Here is an 18,374-nt window from a genome sequence, read left to right as displayed (position 1 = left end):
TGATGGATTCGTATGATTGTATCAATCGTGAGGATACGTGCCAGAACATAAACGCCCAAAAACGGTAATCTGATGATCCATAAACTGCTTCAATTCCCGATGAACTCCTATTTCACTGACTGTTCCAAAGCGGTAACACTTGCTTATAAATATACATCGATGCATTTTTGGTATGTCTGTGGTGTTTTGTATGTGGTTTGAATGTGTTGTTTTGTATGTTATGTGACGCTTGCTCGGTGAAGGTTGGGTTTTGGCCATGTGCTTTAACCAGGGAATCTGTAACCTTGATGATTGGGATGACGTGTTAAAGAAATGCGCAGATGTCCGCATAATGTTTTGAAATCACTAAAAGATATTTGCCTGTCCTGGAATGTAATTGTATTTGTTTAAACTGTATTTACTTGACAGCGATTTGTTTCACGGTGTCGCGTGAGAGAGAAGTGAGGTCTTGGGTAGTGCGGGGAAATTCGGAGTACCTGGAGAAAATCCACTAGACGATCATTTAGGTCGGTGACCACAAACCAGATTCACAAGCGCCTAGTCCAGGAAAAATATATTAAAGATATACATGTACAACCAACCACCATATTCATTCTCGCTTGGTTTAAGTTTCAACCTTGGGGGTAGCGAAAATCATAACATTTATACCGCAATAAAACAAACACAAATGTTTTGAATGTTAAATTTTGTTGTAATTAAATATAGCCCACAAAACCATAGCTTTCGTATATGCATTTAAAAGTATTTTATACAAAATTAAAAGGATCTTAAACTTCATTGTTGACAGGTTTATACTTCAATATAATGAAATGAATCGCAACCTATAAAAGGCGTGCTATTAACCGTTTTATGATTAATGTTTTATGTGTATAACATTTACCTTAATAAATACTGGTAGTAAGAAATAAGTGCGCTCGCGTGCCTATTTGTTTGAAGTAGTAAAATTAAAACATAAACCGTTATCGAAAAAAAAGAAACTATTTAGGTCAATATAATAAACTAAATTGCATTTATTACGTTTTGAGTTTCGATATTTTATATTAGACTGGTACCCTACGTTAATTTTCCTAAAAATATATTTTGAGAAAAGAGTTTAATGGAACCAGTCTATACTGTATCGATACAATTAACCGTTCTAATTTGATGAAACATTGAAACAAGGAGCGTTACATGGGGTGGGGGGTGCGTCCAAGTTTACTTTATATTTCAATATTTGAGTAAGAAAGTAATAAAATACGTGCAAAAGTACCACCAGCCCCAACCCCCAACACGCCCTCTCTAACGTCGAATCTTGGAATCCGCCAGTGTGTGTGTATGTGGGGGGTGGGTCTGAATTGGCCAAGTCGAATATGGCTACATTATAGTAACGTAGTCATTTTGTACCTATAATTTAAGAGTCTTTCACATACTAGCTCGCATGTCCGGCATCCTTGCTTAAATATAAATTTGACGAAACCGTTCTATAACAACACGCTGTTTACTGAACGTTGTCCTTGACAACATGGTGTAAAACAGTTATGCCGTCCCTAACTCTCGTAATTGAATTATACACCCGTGCTTAAGCGCTTGAGAGCCTTCAGTACAAAGGTTTTAGGCTATTTCACCTTACTATACGTACTAATATATCCGCCCGGTTAGCTCAATCGGTAGAGCGTTGGACTGTGAATCGGACAACCCGGGTTCGATTCCCGGGCGGACCAGGTCACTTCTGTTGTGATTGGTTATAAAATCCTTTCTCCGACCATTCGCACTGTAACCGCCTGATAGTCTGCCCAGGATAGGTGTGCGGTGGTTGAACTGTCACTCTGAGACCCTTCAATGTGCTCATCCCGGGACCCGGAGTATAAACTACTAACATCATCATCATATACATACTAATAAGACGAGATGTGTTGAACCTCCGACTTAACTCTGTAATTATGAGTGTTTTGTGTGTGTTTTTTTTCTATCGTTGCTCACTTGAAAACTATTTTAAAGTTTAAGTGTATTTTCATTTTCATTAAACTAAATCACTCCAGTGAACCCTCGTTTTAGGAAAACTTATCCGAGGCCATGTCCCCAAAATTGATCAATAATTATGTTGCTATAATGAGTAGGATTTTGTTTTGACCAATGTACCTTTAAAGATGCCCAAATAAGATTTACCAAATTTAATAATGTTGTTTTAATATTCCAAAAAATGATGAATAAATGTAGAAAACAATGGCTCTTATCTGGGACCAACAATACTTACTGTAATCTTACTCCCAGCTCTTACGAAGGATACCGAGTTTACTATGAAAGAAATGAGCATAAAACACGGTATTTCAACCTTATGAGACTAAACCACAGTAAATCTTGTAGAATTCACCAATCATTTCATATTTTTTTGAGCTTTCTGCTCTTAAATACACAGTTACAATCTTATTATCAGTAAATAATATTTTCCATGAATGTATTATTTAGTAACTAAGTAAAGGTTTATCAGTCAAACTTTATGTTAGTTATAGATGTATATGTATTGATTTTGAGTGAAGAGTGAAACAAACTATTGGTTAAACATTTGGCTTTTGGTCTTGTCCCTGTGGTTTTCATTCGTTAACTTATTTACCTATAAAATGATATGTTAATTAATTATAATTACAGTCCTCATCTCGAAAGTTTAATTGAAAGGGAAATAACCGTTGCTTCGGGGTGCACAGAGCCACCCTCTAAATCTGTCGGTGATGGGAATTTCGAATACCATATACATGAACACTTATCAGCAACCATGTGTTTATATTTCTAAATCCATAATTTGCTATATAAATGTTAAATACCTTGCCATAAATTTTCAAGATATTTTTTTAAGAATAATGAAATGCTTTGCACATAAGTCTGAGAGTCGATAGTTACAATTTAAACCGGTTTAATCGGTTAGCAATATTGTTGTTGAAGCTGAATGAATCTAATCGTTAGACAGTTGGCGGGAAATATGCACGTGAGTTGTCAAAATATTGCAGTTCGACAGACAACAAACGAAATTCACATCTGCCCGTGTGTTTGAAGGCAACTAAACAGAATCAAGGTAACAATTAATAAAAAATGATTTCGCCAAACATCTATATATCAAAGGGAGTCTGATGGAAGTGCCACCTGACCCCCCAGCCCCCCCCCCCCCCCCGCTCCCAGTTGACAGTTAATTCCGGAACACCTTTCATTTTTTGACAGTTGAATTCTTATGTGTTAATTATGAACTAGAATCCGCAATTCTATTAAAGAATTTAGTGTTAAGATTGATTGATGGACTGACTGATAGGATCTATGTATGATTGACACAATCAAGATTGAATTACAGTAATATTAACACTTATTTTTTTTTTAAATATGTCAGTTATTGATTGACTGAATGATTAAATGAATGAGTGATTGGTGAAATATTAATTATTAATTGCTGGAAATAAATTGGGTATTATAAATTGATTTAATTATTGATTGAATGATGCAGTGATAAAATTAACAGTTATGAATATTCAATCAAATGGTTCATTGATTGGTTGAATAAGCGATTGATATTTGAATGAGTGAATAAATCATGGGAGTAAAATACAAAATGCAACATGTTTGAGATCTTTTAATGCACCAGTCAGGGTTCGAATTTAGACTCCCATACACGCAAAATGCGAGCGACATTTACAAATTGCGAGTGACTTTTATTCAAGCTCGCAAAATTCTGCGAGTGGCTTTTTCTAGACCACAAAATGTTAAAAGGAAAGTAGAATAAACATGAACTTAACTCCGCTACGTAGTCGAGTGTAAACAGCCTAATAGTGGCATATTTACACTACCAGTATAAAGAAGACAGTACGGAGACACGCTTTAGTAAGTTTTCAAAAATAGAACAAATACGGAAAAGGCCGAGTTTTATCTTGAATCTTTCCGGGATGCTCCGATGCGTGCAATTATACAAAGTGAATACGAATGACGTAATCACCTAGCTCAATCATTGGCTAAATTTAGCGCTTTCGCGCACTATATGTAAACCCCATCATCCTTTGAATATATTTTCGCCCAATTGTCAAAATGAATAGACTTCATCGATCGATATATTTCATGGTCCAAAGAACATTTACTGTTGCTTTTTTTATTTCAAATTTATAATGTTATTGATTTTAATACTTACAGACTTAATGATATCTGTAGCGTGCTTGTCGAATGGGTATTAAATTACCCGATGGCGAGGGTAAATATACAAAGTGAACAATGTCAAAATATTGGACAGCTTTGCTATCAAAAAGCTGCCAGCATTAGATGAGTCTTTCCGTATCCCCCAAATAGAATAAGCCATCAACAAGTTCTAGTAGTCGAATCACTCAAGATTGATACTTTTTAATATTCATAATATGTCTTAGGTGTAAATTTATACTTTAATTAGACAATATTATAAGGGAATAAAGCAAATAATAAAATTGCAAGTTGATTTTTCATTTTGCGAGTTGCCTCAAAATGCACTCGCAAAATTTTGCGAGTGCTCCTCAAAGTTAAATTCGAACCCTGCCAGTCAATTGTAACTACGCCTCTAGAGCCTTCATAGCCGATTTAGATGGTCATTGATTCAAGCTTAATTTAAATGAGATCCTCATCGAGTTCTGCGGCATTTTCAACAAGAACGTCTGCGATCGTAATTAACTGCGGCCGGCGGGAAACGACAAAAAGTGAAACAGTATTATGAATAATTTGCTTAATCCTTCTACAGTGGGTCAATATTCAACTGATTATCTTAAATAGTGATATATATCTGGATTTATAATCGGGGCTTCAAGCTATAAGTTTGATATCGAAGACGAATATTTCATTACTGCGAATGAGTTAATCAAGCGTGTCTCAGTTGATATTCTATATGACTAGGTTAATTAATTCGGAATTTTAATGCTTTCATGGGTTAACAATGACAATTGCATTTATCTTTAAAACCGTATTTAACCAGCAATGCTTCTTTATTACAATTTAAATTTAACAGTTTGGTAATCAACAAACGGAGATATCATGTAATTATCGACGACGACATAGCATATTGCCATGTGAAAATATGGACAGATTTTAACCTTCAATTGGGATAGCTGCAAGCGCATTATTAACACATATAGTTTGTTTAATTGTGTCTTCTGCGACCTACCAATACACGTGATTGGACCGATTGCAAGTGTCTGCTAATTAACAAATAGGCTATAGGTTTGGTAATCAACAAACGGATATATCATGTCAATATCGACGACGACATTGCATATTGCCATGTGAAAATATGGACCGATTTTAACACTCAATCAGGACAGCTGCAAGCGCATTATTAACACATATAGTTTGATTAATTGTGTCTTCTGCAACCTACCAATACACATGATTGGACCGATTGCAAGCGTCTGCTAATAAACAGATAGGCTATAGAGTGTTCAGCGTAGCGGAATAAACCGCTGGTCTGATGGTAACTAGGACACTTTTATTGGGGGTAATTTTGAATGTGTGAATGACCCAAGAATGTTTGAGTATCACAATTTTTACTGACTTAGTCGTTTTGGACTGAAATTATAAAAAAATGAGAACATTTCGGACCAATTTTTTTACACTTTTTGAAACTGAAATCAGTCTAGCTTGGTCAAAATTGGTCCAGACCAGCAAATTGCTGGTTTTTAGAAGCCCTGACTGTAATAAAGATTAAGCAATGAGTTTCTTAAAATATGTACTCTTATGTATCATGCTTTTGTGCATGAAACAGGACCATCTTTCTGGCGTGGTTTGGCATTTAAAAAAAGCCAAAGTCATCATAGTTTGCATGATGCCAAAAAGGTTTAGGCTTATTCGATGAATATAATTATAGTTGGGGGTTCAGTTTCTGATGTCAAAGAGGTATTTGACGTCAAATTTTACCAAAAATGGTTTTCCAAAAGGACATTTTAAAACGGCCACGAAATTCATTTGCCTGACAATAGATGGGGCGCCTTCTCATCACTTCCAGAGATGCTTATTGATTTTGAATAAAAATGAAATTGATAAAATAAAAAGTACAAATGTTTCTCTTAACAACGGTGTTTGACCGGAAAATAGAATTTTCACGCATGATATGGTTCTAGTGAAAACAAGAAAACTGCTGTTGTTTTGACAGGTAAATATATGTTTTTCACATTTTTTTTCTTGATTTAAAAAAATGCTTGTATTTTTCTGTCTAGAAACATGAAACAAGTGCAAACAGTGCATCCCAAATAAATTTCTTAAAGGTACGATGTGTTGTCTGTGAGAAAGCTTAATTTTGACGTTCAGTTGAGCGGTATTTCGGACATTCACAGCCATCCGAATATCAACTGGCAGATAGTGTATGTATGTGTAACTGCATGTGTATGTGAATAATGATTTTATTAATTGACTGTTCTATTAACTAGATATTTAGTTCAAGGTCAAATACAAATTAATACCTTTTTGAACATTATTGAACATTGAAATCAATGTATTTTGAGGGTACAAAAGTGTACAGTTATAATTTTGTCACTGTAAGACTGCAAAATATTTTTAGCACTTTTTCTGATTTATTTTGTCACTTTCATATGATCAATTATCGAGTGATTGACGATGACCTCATCGACACACGTACCAATTAACGGATTAGTGTCAACATGTCCTGTGTTTTACGACCAGTGTCCCGGACAGGCAAAATAGCTGATAATCGATTCCGAGATTATTTTTTTTCGTTTTTTTTATGACTTTCCGGGACAAACATGCACCCTCCGTGACTCCGTGACAGAGATACGATTTCCAGGGCAATCCCGGACGTCCGGGACGTTATCACATGTATGGTAATAATATGCTGGGATCGATCTAAATTTTATTACCCCTATCATAAAAAAGACACATCTGGATTAAAAAGCCGACAATTGATGTTCTTGTGTATGATACACAGAAATGTATTCATTTGCTCATTTTCAAATATCCTGAAAAGTACCTATACAGATAAGGACTGCTTATCAGTAAGATGGCTATTGACTGGGAGGTGTAATCTGGCCACTTGTCTATGTGCTAAAGGGTTAAACCGTTTATGGTAATGGTTTAAGCCATAAAACATTAATTTTCGAACGGAAATATGAAAATATACGATCTGATTTTTTGTCAGCTATCTTAAATCATTGGTTTGCAGAAATATATGCAAAAAATTGCCCTTTGCAAGACAAAAAATAAAAAAGTTATGAAAATGGTGTATCTGTGAGAGTGCAGCTTTAAGTCACTTTCCTAATTTATATTAATCCTTAGGTCATATTAAATAAAAAAATAAAAAATAATTTTCAGCATACATTATTTTCATTGACCTTATTGAAAGAAACATACTGTAATGTTAAAACACTTGTACATTTCTTTTAATTGCAACTACAGATTCTGAAAATTTTAAGAATTCGACTGAAGTTTGGAAATGACTTAGGCCACTACTTTTATATAAATTGGTTTACAAAACCGGCGGGTCTAATTTTCCGAAAAGTACAAAAAAAATAAAAAATGAATTTCACTTTTATTTTCAAAATTATTTTCCTGACCGTATTGGTTTTGGTGCGAAACGAAAGAAAAACGAATCGATAAGAGTACGAATGCAGTGGATCTCGACTGGTTTGTTGTTCCGTAGCCATATTCGCCAATTTATAGTGATATCATATGAGCAAGTCAACTGTTATGGCAGCGCCGTTGGCAATGGCGGAATTGACGATAGGAGTCATTCTTTGTATAAAATAATTAATTAAAATATGAAGGAGTTGTTAAAATAACAATAGCAATAAACATTTGCAAATTTAACAGCCGACACAAACAATAACTGTCACATGATTGTTGTTTTTTCCCGCTAATTTAGGTCATGAAAATATTGTTGTTTATAGATAAAAAAATAAAAGTGTCAGCGGCTGCCATCGAATAAGTAGACACAAATATCTGTAAATTATGTGTGAGAAAAACATTTTATAATATTTTATGGTTATATATCAAATAACTGTGCACAAAACGTGAGTGGTGAAATTGAAAGTAAAATTTCTAAGTTGACACCGGTGACCTAGTTTCACAAGTTCGGTCGGTGGTGTTTATGGATTTTAAATCACATAATGGTTTTGAAATACTTGTCATTGGGTCAATGTAAAGCTTGTGTTTATTCTAGATTACATGTTTATTCATGTTTGGGTTAAAAAACAAACAAAGAGTTGAACACATGTGTCAATGACATTTACTCATGCCGGGAGTTGTGTGCAAAACATTTAGATAAAACAACACGGAAAACTATTTTGAATAAGTCCATTTCAATTTGTAATGAACTTGATATTTTACTATAAATGAGATTTGTTGTAGTCACCAAGGAATACTCTTTAAAATGAAAAAAAATTAAACAAGCATTAAGTATAGATGCCCTGTGAACGCATATATACACAAAATGGCGGAGTTGGGAGAAGATGAAAATATCCGATACATAATTATGGATTTCTCTGTCAGTTTGCTATCATTGGTACATAAAGTTAAGCCACATGCTAGATTTATTATTTTGCTATGTGATTTTTATGTACTGATGTGGTAATTTGCTGCAAGATTTGAATTTGAAATGGATTTGGTGAACAGCCCATGGTAAGTATCCCGGTCCGAAAATATCCAGACTTATCATGAATCGGGTTACACACAACTAGGACCCCGCATGGTAAGAGTTATTAAAACTCAAATCTAGGTCTTGTTAGGCTTTTAGTTTTTCAGGAATTGTTTTCACAATATTAAAGCTCAAATGTCTTCATAAATGTTACTTCCTTATTTACAAAATTGGTAATTATTTCACTTTATTGACATTTTCCAATATTAAAATAACTTAAATAATGTTTAGAAAATGTAATGTATTGTTTTAATACAGTGCAATTTTTGTGTATTTTAATGCGTAAAATTCGCCTCCTCTTTTTTTCAATTTAATATTGGTAAGTTTTTAAGTGTTCTGCATTCACTTTTGCTTTAGCATACCCTTAAAGCTAAACAGATGTCTTGCTGAGTGATATTCAATGTATCTTTGATTAAAAGTGTAGTTTATACATGTAAACATGTTTTATAGTCAATATCATTGATGTTTTATATGCACAGTATGTAAGATTTAAACTGTGTGTTTAATAAGAACTTTGAAACTTTGAGTGTATTAAAGCATGCATTAATAGCAGTTTAAGAATTTAAAATGACAAGTAAATGATATAAAAGAAATTTTCACTGTTTTTATGTTGTTTTCTGATTTTCACCCTTTAAGAGTATGTTTTGTGACTTTTTTCCTTTTTTTTTTTTTTTTTTTTTCGACCACCCAGTGGACATTTTTTCCAAAAAATCTTGTAAACCAAAAAATAAAAAAGGAGTGGCCTTATGGTGCTTTATGAATACAGCCCCTGGACTATACATGTGAATAAAATTGATGTTATAAATTCTTTACCGGTACATGGTATGACCAACTGAAATGATTTAGATACATTTTAAACAATTGCAATAGTACTAGTTTAATCAATTTAAAACATTTTTTAATACATACTACAGAAACTGTAATAAGGTTATAGAATGGCGAAAAGCGGGCGGGTGGGCGTTAACAATTCTGTGTTAAAAGTTTTTATTTTCTGTAATAAAATCAAGAGTTTTTATCCAATGGTTATCAATCTTGGTCAGACTATTTGTCGGCATGTTATCTTGAATATATTTGAATATGGGTTATCTCAGGTCAAAAACTAGGTGACTAGGTCAAATCTTCAGAAGAAATACTTCAGGGTAATGAATTCAACAATTTCTATCAAATATTGATAAAACATGGTCAGAATGCTTGTCTGCATTATATCTTGCAAATTTTTTTAATATGGGTCAACCCGGGTCTTAATCAAATCTTAGGCCACAACAAATTGATCATTTGTTCGTCGGATTTGCCGCACCTAAAATTCGAAAAACGAAAAAAAAAAAAAAAAAACTTTTTTTTTGCGCCCGCACTTACTATTTGGCCGCGCATATTATTTTTTTTGTTTACTTCTGAATTTCCTCTATTTTCTGAAGTTATTTTACTAAGAATTTATTCCTTCAACGTCAACTTCGCCTTTTTTGAAGGTATTTCCATGCTTTACATTCTTCGCGAGCAAAATTTCCTCGTGTCAGGACAAAATCAGGTCCGGGTAACCGCAAAACAGCCGATATTTGTTGACAGTCTTTTTTGTCGGGAATATTTTGCAGGACGCACCGTTGTTATTTATTTCCGGTATTAATTTTCGGGTTACTTTCAGTTTTCGTAATGTAAAATACACGTTTTAAATGAAAATCAGTGTCAAAGTCAATGGATTACAGTCTTCAGTAAACAACAACAGTTTCACAGCGTCGAAGTCAATAATTATCTATGTGTGTTTTAAGTAATTCATTGTTTTGTACTCAAAATTTTGTGCTAAATAATAACTAAATCGGATTTTAAGTGCAAAACTTATATTAAAATACACGGACACAGGACTTAACACAATTGAACATGTTTTGGTGAGTTATTTTTTAAATTTTCTAAAATGCATTTCTCAGTTTTCATATAATCATAATCGTTATAAACAGATAAAAATAGTAGGACTTGTAAATGTTTTAGAAACAGCCTGTACATTGAATTTATGAACCAGTCAATCCACGCCCCCTTCCCCCCCCCCTAGGTCCTGGGGTATACCACGGATAGTCGGGGAAATGGGCCAAGTTTTTACCTTCCAGGTGGCCCCACAGTGCCAGGTGAATGCAGTGGATATACCCGGGGTTGGCTGGACTGAAAATCAAAGTCCCCGCTATTCCCCGGACCTTGGGGCGTGGTTACAATTGACTAGTGCATTACATACACATGGACAGTATAAAAAAACATCAGTAAAATCAGAAAATAAAACCTTTTATAAGTAAAATGACTGTTTTAATTTTCTCAATTCTTCGTTTTTATCCACTTGTTTTCTTTGATCCATTTGTATAAAATGGTCTGTAATTAAGGTGGCCTGTTTCTTATGGGCATTGGTTTATACTATTTTTTTTTAGCTCGATTGTGACGAAAGCTGATAGCTTATAGAATCACTCTCGAGTCCGTTTCCTGGGCAGAAACCAGTACTGTGTCCTTTTTTTGAGAAGCTATGAGAAAGTACCCCTGGTGGGGATCGAACCCACAACCTCTTAGGTGAGAGGCGGACACCTATACCACTAGACCACTCTCACCCTCTTATGGGCATTGAAGCTATGGAGGCCGACATGATATTCTTTTTCAAGGCACGGACCTATAAACCATAGGTTCGGGGTAAAGGCGGGTTCTTTAAAGGGAAATATCTTTATTCCACCACCTGCTCTAATATAATGACTGGTGCCACATTTGCAGATTTGTTTGATACTGCTTCATTTATGTTGTCCCGCAATTTAATCCACAGTGTCTTTTTATGCCCCCACAAAGTGGCGGCATATAGGGTTGCCCTTGTCCGTACATACGTCTGTCTGTCTGTACGTACGTACGTCCCGAAGATTGTTTCCGATCTAATTCTTGAAAACTGTTTGTCCAATCCTCACCAAACTTTAAACACATGTTTGTGACCATAATATCTTGATCAAGTTCGATAGTCATGGAAATCGCTTTAGTCATTTAGGAGTTACGGCCCTTTTTTGCCAAAAATACTTCAAAAATATATGTTTCCAATCTAATTCTTGAAAAGTATGTGTCCAATCCTCACCAAACTTTACATACATGATTGTGACCATAATATCTTGATCAAGTTCGATAGCCATGGAAATCGCTTTTGTCATTTAGGAGTTACGGCCCTTTATTTGCAAAAAAAGACTTGAGATTATCCTGAATAATCATTATGGCTTATTTTCTGTGACAAAAAATCGAAGTGGGGGCATCCGTGTCCTATGGACACATTTCTAGTTTTAGATATGTTGTCTGTGTTATTTACATTTTCAATCTTCTGAAATGTCAAAGTCACTAATAGTTGACACCAATTTAATCATGTGCTTCAAGAGGTTCAAATTTAGGCCTGACCCAATATTTAGAAATGCTCAAATCATGAATAACTCTTACAAGTCTAAAATGTTTTTTTTGTAATAGTAAGTTACAGAATGAATACAATAATTTTCTTTTTGGTCTTCGAATAATTGTATGTTACTATGAGGAATGTTGTCTTTACAATAATCCACGTTTAAATTGAAGTTAATAGTAAAGCACTGGACCTTATTGCCATTTGTTAAATATTGAGAGAGATTTTCATGTCACTGTGATACAATCAAAACCTTTTCATTAATAACTGAACATATGTTTGCAATTAAAAAGCATTTCTTGACATAATTGTATGATAAATTTGGTAACAAATATACTTTTTATTTTTTTTTAATTTTTCGCCTTGCGCTCGCCTCTGATTTGCCTTAAATTCAAAAAAAAATTATTATTTTTTTTTTTCGCTCGCTCGCTCCTACTTTTTTTGGGCAAAATCCGTAGAACAAATGATCAATTTGTTGTGGCCTTAGGAAAAATATTTCCACATCATAAATTCAACTCTTTTTTTTATGAAACTTGGTCAGAATATTTGTCTGCATAATATCTTGCTTATTTTTTATATTGGTCATCCCTGGTCAAATTCTAGGTCACTAGGTCAAATCTTAGGAAAATGTTTCCACGGTCATAAAATTCAACAATTTTTGTCAAATCTTGATGAAACTTAGTCAGAATATTTGTCTGCATAATATCTTGAAAGTTCTTTAATATAGGTCATCCCCGGTCAAAATCTAGGTCACAAGGTCAAATCTTAGGAGAAAGAATTCCATGGTCATAAAAATTCATTAATTTTTTTCAAATCTTTATGAAACTTAGAATATTTGTCTACATGTTGTCTTAAACATTTGTGAATATGGGTCACTGCAGATCAAAATCTAGATCACTAGGTCAAATCTTAGGAAATGATTTCCCGCTGTCATAAAAAAAGTTCATTGCTTACCAAACCTATCAGTATCAGTCAACAACTAAATTCAATTGCTATTTTATAAACACAAATCCCAATCATGAATTTCATATCTACCCATATTTTTCAAAAATTTAAATTTAATTTAAAAATATTTGTGTACATGAAATCTTAGATTATAAAGTGTGTCATCTAGGGTCAAAAACTAGTTCTCTCGGACAAATCTTTTTGGAAAAGCTGATGTATTTATAAAATGTTCCTCACACAAATGGAATAGTTTCTGTTGATCAGGTTATTTGTATGAACGATATCTCCGATAAGTATAAATATGGGTCTTTTTGGTTAAAAATACTAGATCACTAGCTCAAATCCTAGGTTTAGGTCAAATAAAAAATCTGGGTTTAATGCGATGTTACCGCATTCAGGCGTCTTGTTGTACATTCAGATACTGCAAGAACAGTCACATGCTTTAGTGAGAATTTTGTCATGATTGGTTTTGATTGCCATCCATTGCCTGATGTAGCAGCCTTTCACCCCTAAGTGTAGAGTTGTATGCGGTGGTTTGGTTTAAAAACATAAAAAAAACTCATGAAATATGAAAACTTGTAAAGTTTGTCATCTAATTTCCAATTATCCGGACGGCTGAAATTTATGCATGTTCATTTTACTGAAATAGTTGAATTGCATGTGATAAACATTTTACTGATCAATTGAGAATTGTGAATTCCTACAACCTTTGTGTAGATTACAATAAATAGCAAAAAAATGAGAAATAGTAATCTGTCTCTAAAGAATGCACATATTTTTTTTTCAATTTCTTTCTACCAGGTGCTGGCTTTTTGCACTTCAGATGATAATTTCTGACATAATTTTTAATGCCATGATATAGTTTTCTTTGTCAGCTTGAACTGGTAACTTTAATTTCAGAGTTATTGTACCAGGCATGTGCTTGTTCTACTTGTGGAGTTGTAAGAGATCATTTCCATATTTGCCATTATGTTCTGGGCTTCAGATCCATTAGGTAATATTTCACTTGTTGATATTGAACAAACAGCTGAACTTCTTAGGCTGTCAAATGAATACAAACACTTAGCTGCAACCTTTTTAGTTATTATATATATTTGTATTAGTATTCATTTGTATTTTTATGCCCCACATGGAAGAAGAGTGGCTAAATTGCCTTGCATATGTCGGTCAGTCAGTATGTCCGTCGGTCAGCTGGTCTGTTTGTTCATTGGTAGACCTCCACAATTCCTAGACCTATGGTAATCAAACTTGACATGAAGGTTGGGCCTGACCAGTAGATGACCCCTATTTATTTAAGGGGATCAAACCCTAGCTGCAAATGTTTCATGTTTGTTAAAACAACAGCAAATAATAATGTGCAGAGTTCCTGCATGAATATCTGTATTCTAGCCACTTAAAAAAACTGCTAAGTTAAACACAGTAAAGTATTCGAAATTTTACGTCTAATATCACCAAGTTTGTTCAAGTGTAATGGAAACATTATCATTTCCTTGGAGTTGGTGTTATAGACATGTTAAGACACATGGTGCTTTGTAGTACCTCTTTTGTTTTTGAAGTGAAACAACAGCTGCTTGGTACATATGTATCTTACACACTTTATTTCTTGCTAACTGTTAAAGGGGCTGTTTTACGTATTGGCACCAAAAAAGTTTTTTTCTGTAACGAATCTCAGGACAGTTATCTAATAGAATGTGTTAGGCTTTGATATCATAATTATAAAAAAAAATTCAAATATGTAAAAAAAACAAATGTGTCGGAGACCGGGTTCGAACCCGTGTCACCAAAATTGCAGTCCAGCGTCGTACTTAATGAGCTACAAAGGCTTACTCTAATCGGGTGACATAATTAAGCTATACACCTACCTCGGTAATATCATGTGATAACACCGACAAGCCAATCACGCACAAGGAATGAATTCTACCTGGTAGACATACCCAGTAATCTTTTTTAATGGAAATATACGAAAATCACTGCTAAACTTAAATAAATTGTAAACTATGTGGTACTTCAGTTAGGCCTAAAAAAAAATTGTTTGGTTAGTGTTACATCCTTTTCAAAAATAGGTAGGGTAGGTAGGCTTTTTATTTTTTTTTATTTTTTTTTTTTTATTAGGCTTTATATAAGAATGTCATTTTAATCATTGGAGAATGGTGTTAAAGTTATCTTCTATATAAGCAATTAAGGTTTTAAACTACATATTGAAAAGCAAAAAAAAAAAAAAAATATTTTTTTTTTTTTTTTTTTTTTTTTTTTTTAGTTTTTCATTTTTTTTTTTTCAAACTGACTATAAAAACGTTAGGGTCGGCGCATATTCCGTAGGTAGGGTCGGGTAACCCGAACCAAATGTATTTTTTTTTAGGCCTTAGTAGGTTTCAATGCATTGTACACATCGATGCCAAGTTGATGTCAGTTTTCGACAATTTTGTCTTTTTTTCGCTATTTTATCATACGTGAAACAGCCCCTTTAAGATTTATAAGTTTTCTTTTTCTGTATTCTTTTTTGAATTTATTTTCAATATAACTCATATGTTTTATACTGATAGCAATATGTCTAAATTTTTTATTCTTATAACTACAGTTCAACTGACTCATGATCATGTCTTGGTGGTGTGGAGGAAGAATACATCGAATAAAGATATATATGTGCAATTCTTGAGCTGAAGGAAAGATTTCCAGCCCTGAAATCCAGAGATGACCAGCTAAGAGTTCTTCGAATTGAACAGAAGAAAGAAGAAGCTAGGATGGGATAAAAAGCATGAAAAAAACTTATCATTTTTAGCTATTTCACTTAGATTTGAGCAACTGATAAAACAACACACAACTGCAATTATCATTGATCAGATACATAGAATTAAATCTCAAATGAGCGTTGTTGCTCTGGAGAAAAGCAGGTGAAAAGAGTTCTTCATTTAAGAGGAAAAGGAAAACCTTGAAGGGCATATTCTGAATTCTGGAACAGGTGGTGCAGACACACCCATGATGAAGTCTTCCACCTGAGTTGAGTTGAGGATCTCAGAACAACGAATACTCCTGGCCAAGTAGATGCTGAATAGATCTCAACAAATATTTGTTCTGTTAGAACCACCATGTCAGATCAAGGATCAGCCAACATTGTTTCATCAGAATGCTGGAAAGTATTCTACCAGTAGCATATATTTATTTATATATATATATATATGACAACTAGGAAGAGATTGAGTGCATATGAGCGGTCAGATTTAGGAGACATGTGCTCATATCTCTGCAAATCCATCTGATTACAAGTCAATTTAGTTACAGAAGTTAATAACATGGGCTTTTTTCAATAATACTTAATTGAATACAGAAACATTTATAATAAATTTAATACAAAAACTTAAAAAATAATAGGTTCTGTATTTATGCAAATGGTTGCCATATCAATACAAGTCTTTAATAATGTTTTGATATGAATTATGTTTTGCCAATGATTTCATTTTTGTACCTTGTTATGTTCAATATCAGATATTTGCAGACAAATTACTGAAGTTGTTCGAAATGTGGAAACGTTTCTGTATGTGCGCAAATGGTTGCCATAGCAACGCATTTCTTATATTATAATATATTTTGATATGCAGTATTTCTTGTCAGCGATTATGTATCAAGAGTTGTTAATGTTCAATTTTACCTACTAAATGCAAATATTACCCTTGCATTCAAATAAAGAATTTTAAAACTTAACATGATTCTCAATAATTGTTTCTTTGGAAACCTGTTTTATGCTAACAAACAAGTAACTCATATCTGATTTTAGCTGCAACAAAGTTATTTATTCATCGCACACTTCACCAAGCAGTTGCTATGGAAACGTGACTAAGACAGTAAAACATACGATAAAGTCGGAATGACAAGTCAGGAAAAACATACTACATATGTTCGTGAGCAAAACTTTCTTCTTATTTATTATACAAGTAGCATAACCTTGTGATCGAATAACAAGCCGATCAAAAACCCTTCATAATTCCATGATGTAATTGATTACATAATTACCACCAGTGGCAAAACTAAAGAAGTCATCACTTTCACATACTTTACTGAAGTGGATGAAATAAAATGTTATGATTCTATGATAGACAATATTTAACAATATCACGCCTCCAACATAAATGACACAATGCCGTTGGTCAAGGACTGGTCACGTGGTGACCCCATATTTTTCCATATTGGGTCACCAAATTTATATCGTACCAAAATGCTGTCTATTTTCCGATTACCATGAATAAAAGAAACATTTAAACATATTAACAGGTTGTCAACGTGATATATACGTTATGGGGTTGGCTCTTACCCGAATATGGGTATCCCATATCAGGTCACCATAACCCCATTATTTATAAAATCAATCTGTATGTGTATTAAAACTAATTCACCTGAACCCCCTAAATTTAGGGCTTCAAAAATAGATTGTCTCTGTTAATAGCATTGTATCTCTTGTAGTCATATTGATATTTTCATTGTAAATATACGCCTAAAAGTTCTTACATGTTTGAGATTATAGAAATAATAGAAACTTTGTATAGCATGCATGTAATCATCTTTGAAGCATTAAAAACGTGATAGATACTACTAGTTTGACATACAGACAATCATTTTTACTTCTTATCTCATAAAAGTGATTTTAAAAAAGCAACATGAAAAATAAGGGTGCTTCGGGGTCACGTCGGGTTATGATAGATAACAAACCATGAAGAGCTATAAATAAGGAGATAGGACACTGGCAGTGGGTATTTAAATCATCTCTGTTAATTCTTTGGCTAATCTCTGGAATGAGTTTCATTCTAGAACAAGCTCATACTCGGGGCCCAACTCAAGTATTCTATTTTTATGGTTTCGATGTCATTCTGCTAAACAAAGAGTTCATTAACACACAAAAAATTGGTTGAAACGGACACGAAAAGTTCTTTAGAGTTTGTAGTCTTAAGATAATGCATGTGCAGAGATATGGTCTGGACGGACATGTGTTTAAGGTCAGAACTTGTTGAGATTATGTGTAGTACTGTCAGACCCAATGGCAATAACCAAAAAGGTTAGGCCCTGGGTTTCTTGCTGATAGCCATGGCAAATTACTTGATTTCCTATTATGGACCCAAGTAATATCAAATAGGATATGATTTTGTTTTAGCTCATCTGATTTTTTTAAAAAAATGACGAGCTACTTGATTGTTGTCTTAGTCGGAGGAGGTGGCTAAGGTTGTTGGTTAAGTTTTGCATTTAGGTCACTTACATGGGAACTATCAAAGCTATCACTTTGTACCTTTGGGAACTTGTTCATCTTATACCCTTCTTCACATTGTAGCCTAAAGATGCTGAGCCTCGCCTGTTTTTTTTGGGTTAATAACATGAATTTTGGTTGATTTTGAGAATTGGACAAGGCTTTTTCAATTTTTGTTGGATTTATTTCAATATTTTTCA

General features: G+C 33.7%; 1 non-coding gene across 1 annotated transcript; it reads left to right on the top strand.

The window, feature by feature from the left end:
- Positions 1-1,628: 1,628 nt before the first annotated feature.
- On the top strand, positions 1,629-1,705 carry Trnah-gug (transfer RNA histidin (anticodon GUG)). The gene has a single exon. It is a non-coding gene; the product is annotated as a tRNA-His (tRNA).
- Positions 1,706-18,374: the final 16,669 nt, after the last annotated feature.

Source organism: Mya arenaria, chromosome 2 (genome assembly GCF_026914265.1).
Source record: "Mya arenaria isolate MELC-2E11 chromosome 2, ASM2691426v1".
NCBI lineage: Eukaryota > Metazoa > Mollusca > Bivalvia > Myida > Myidae > Mya > Mya arenaria.
The sequence above is the reverse complement of the archived record's forward strand: the minus strand, read 5'-3'. Positions and strand labels throughout refer to the sequence as shown.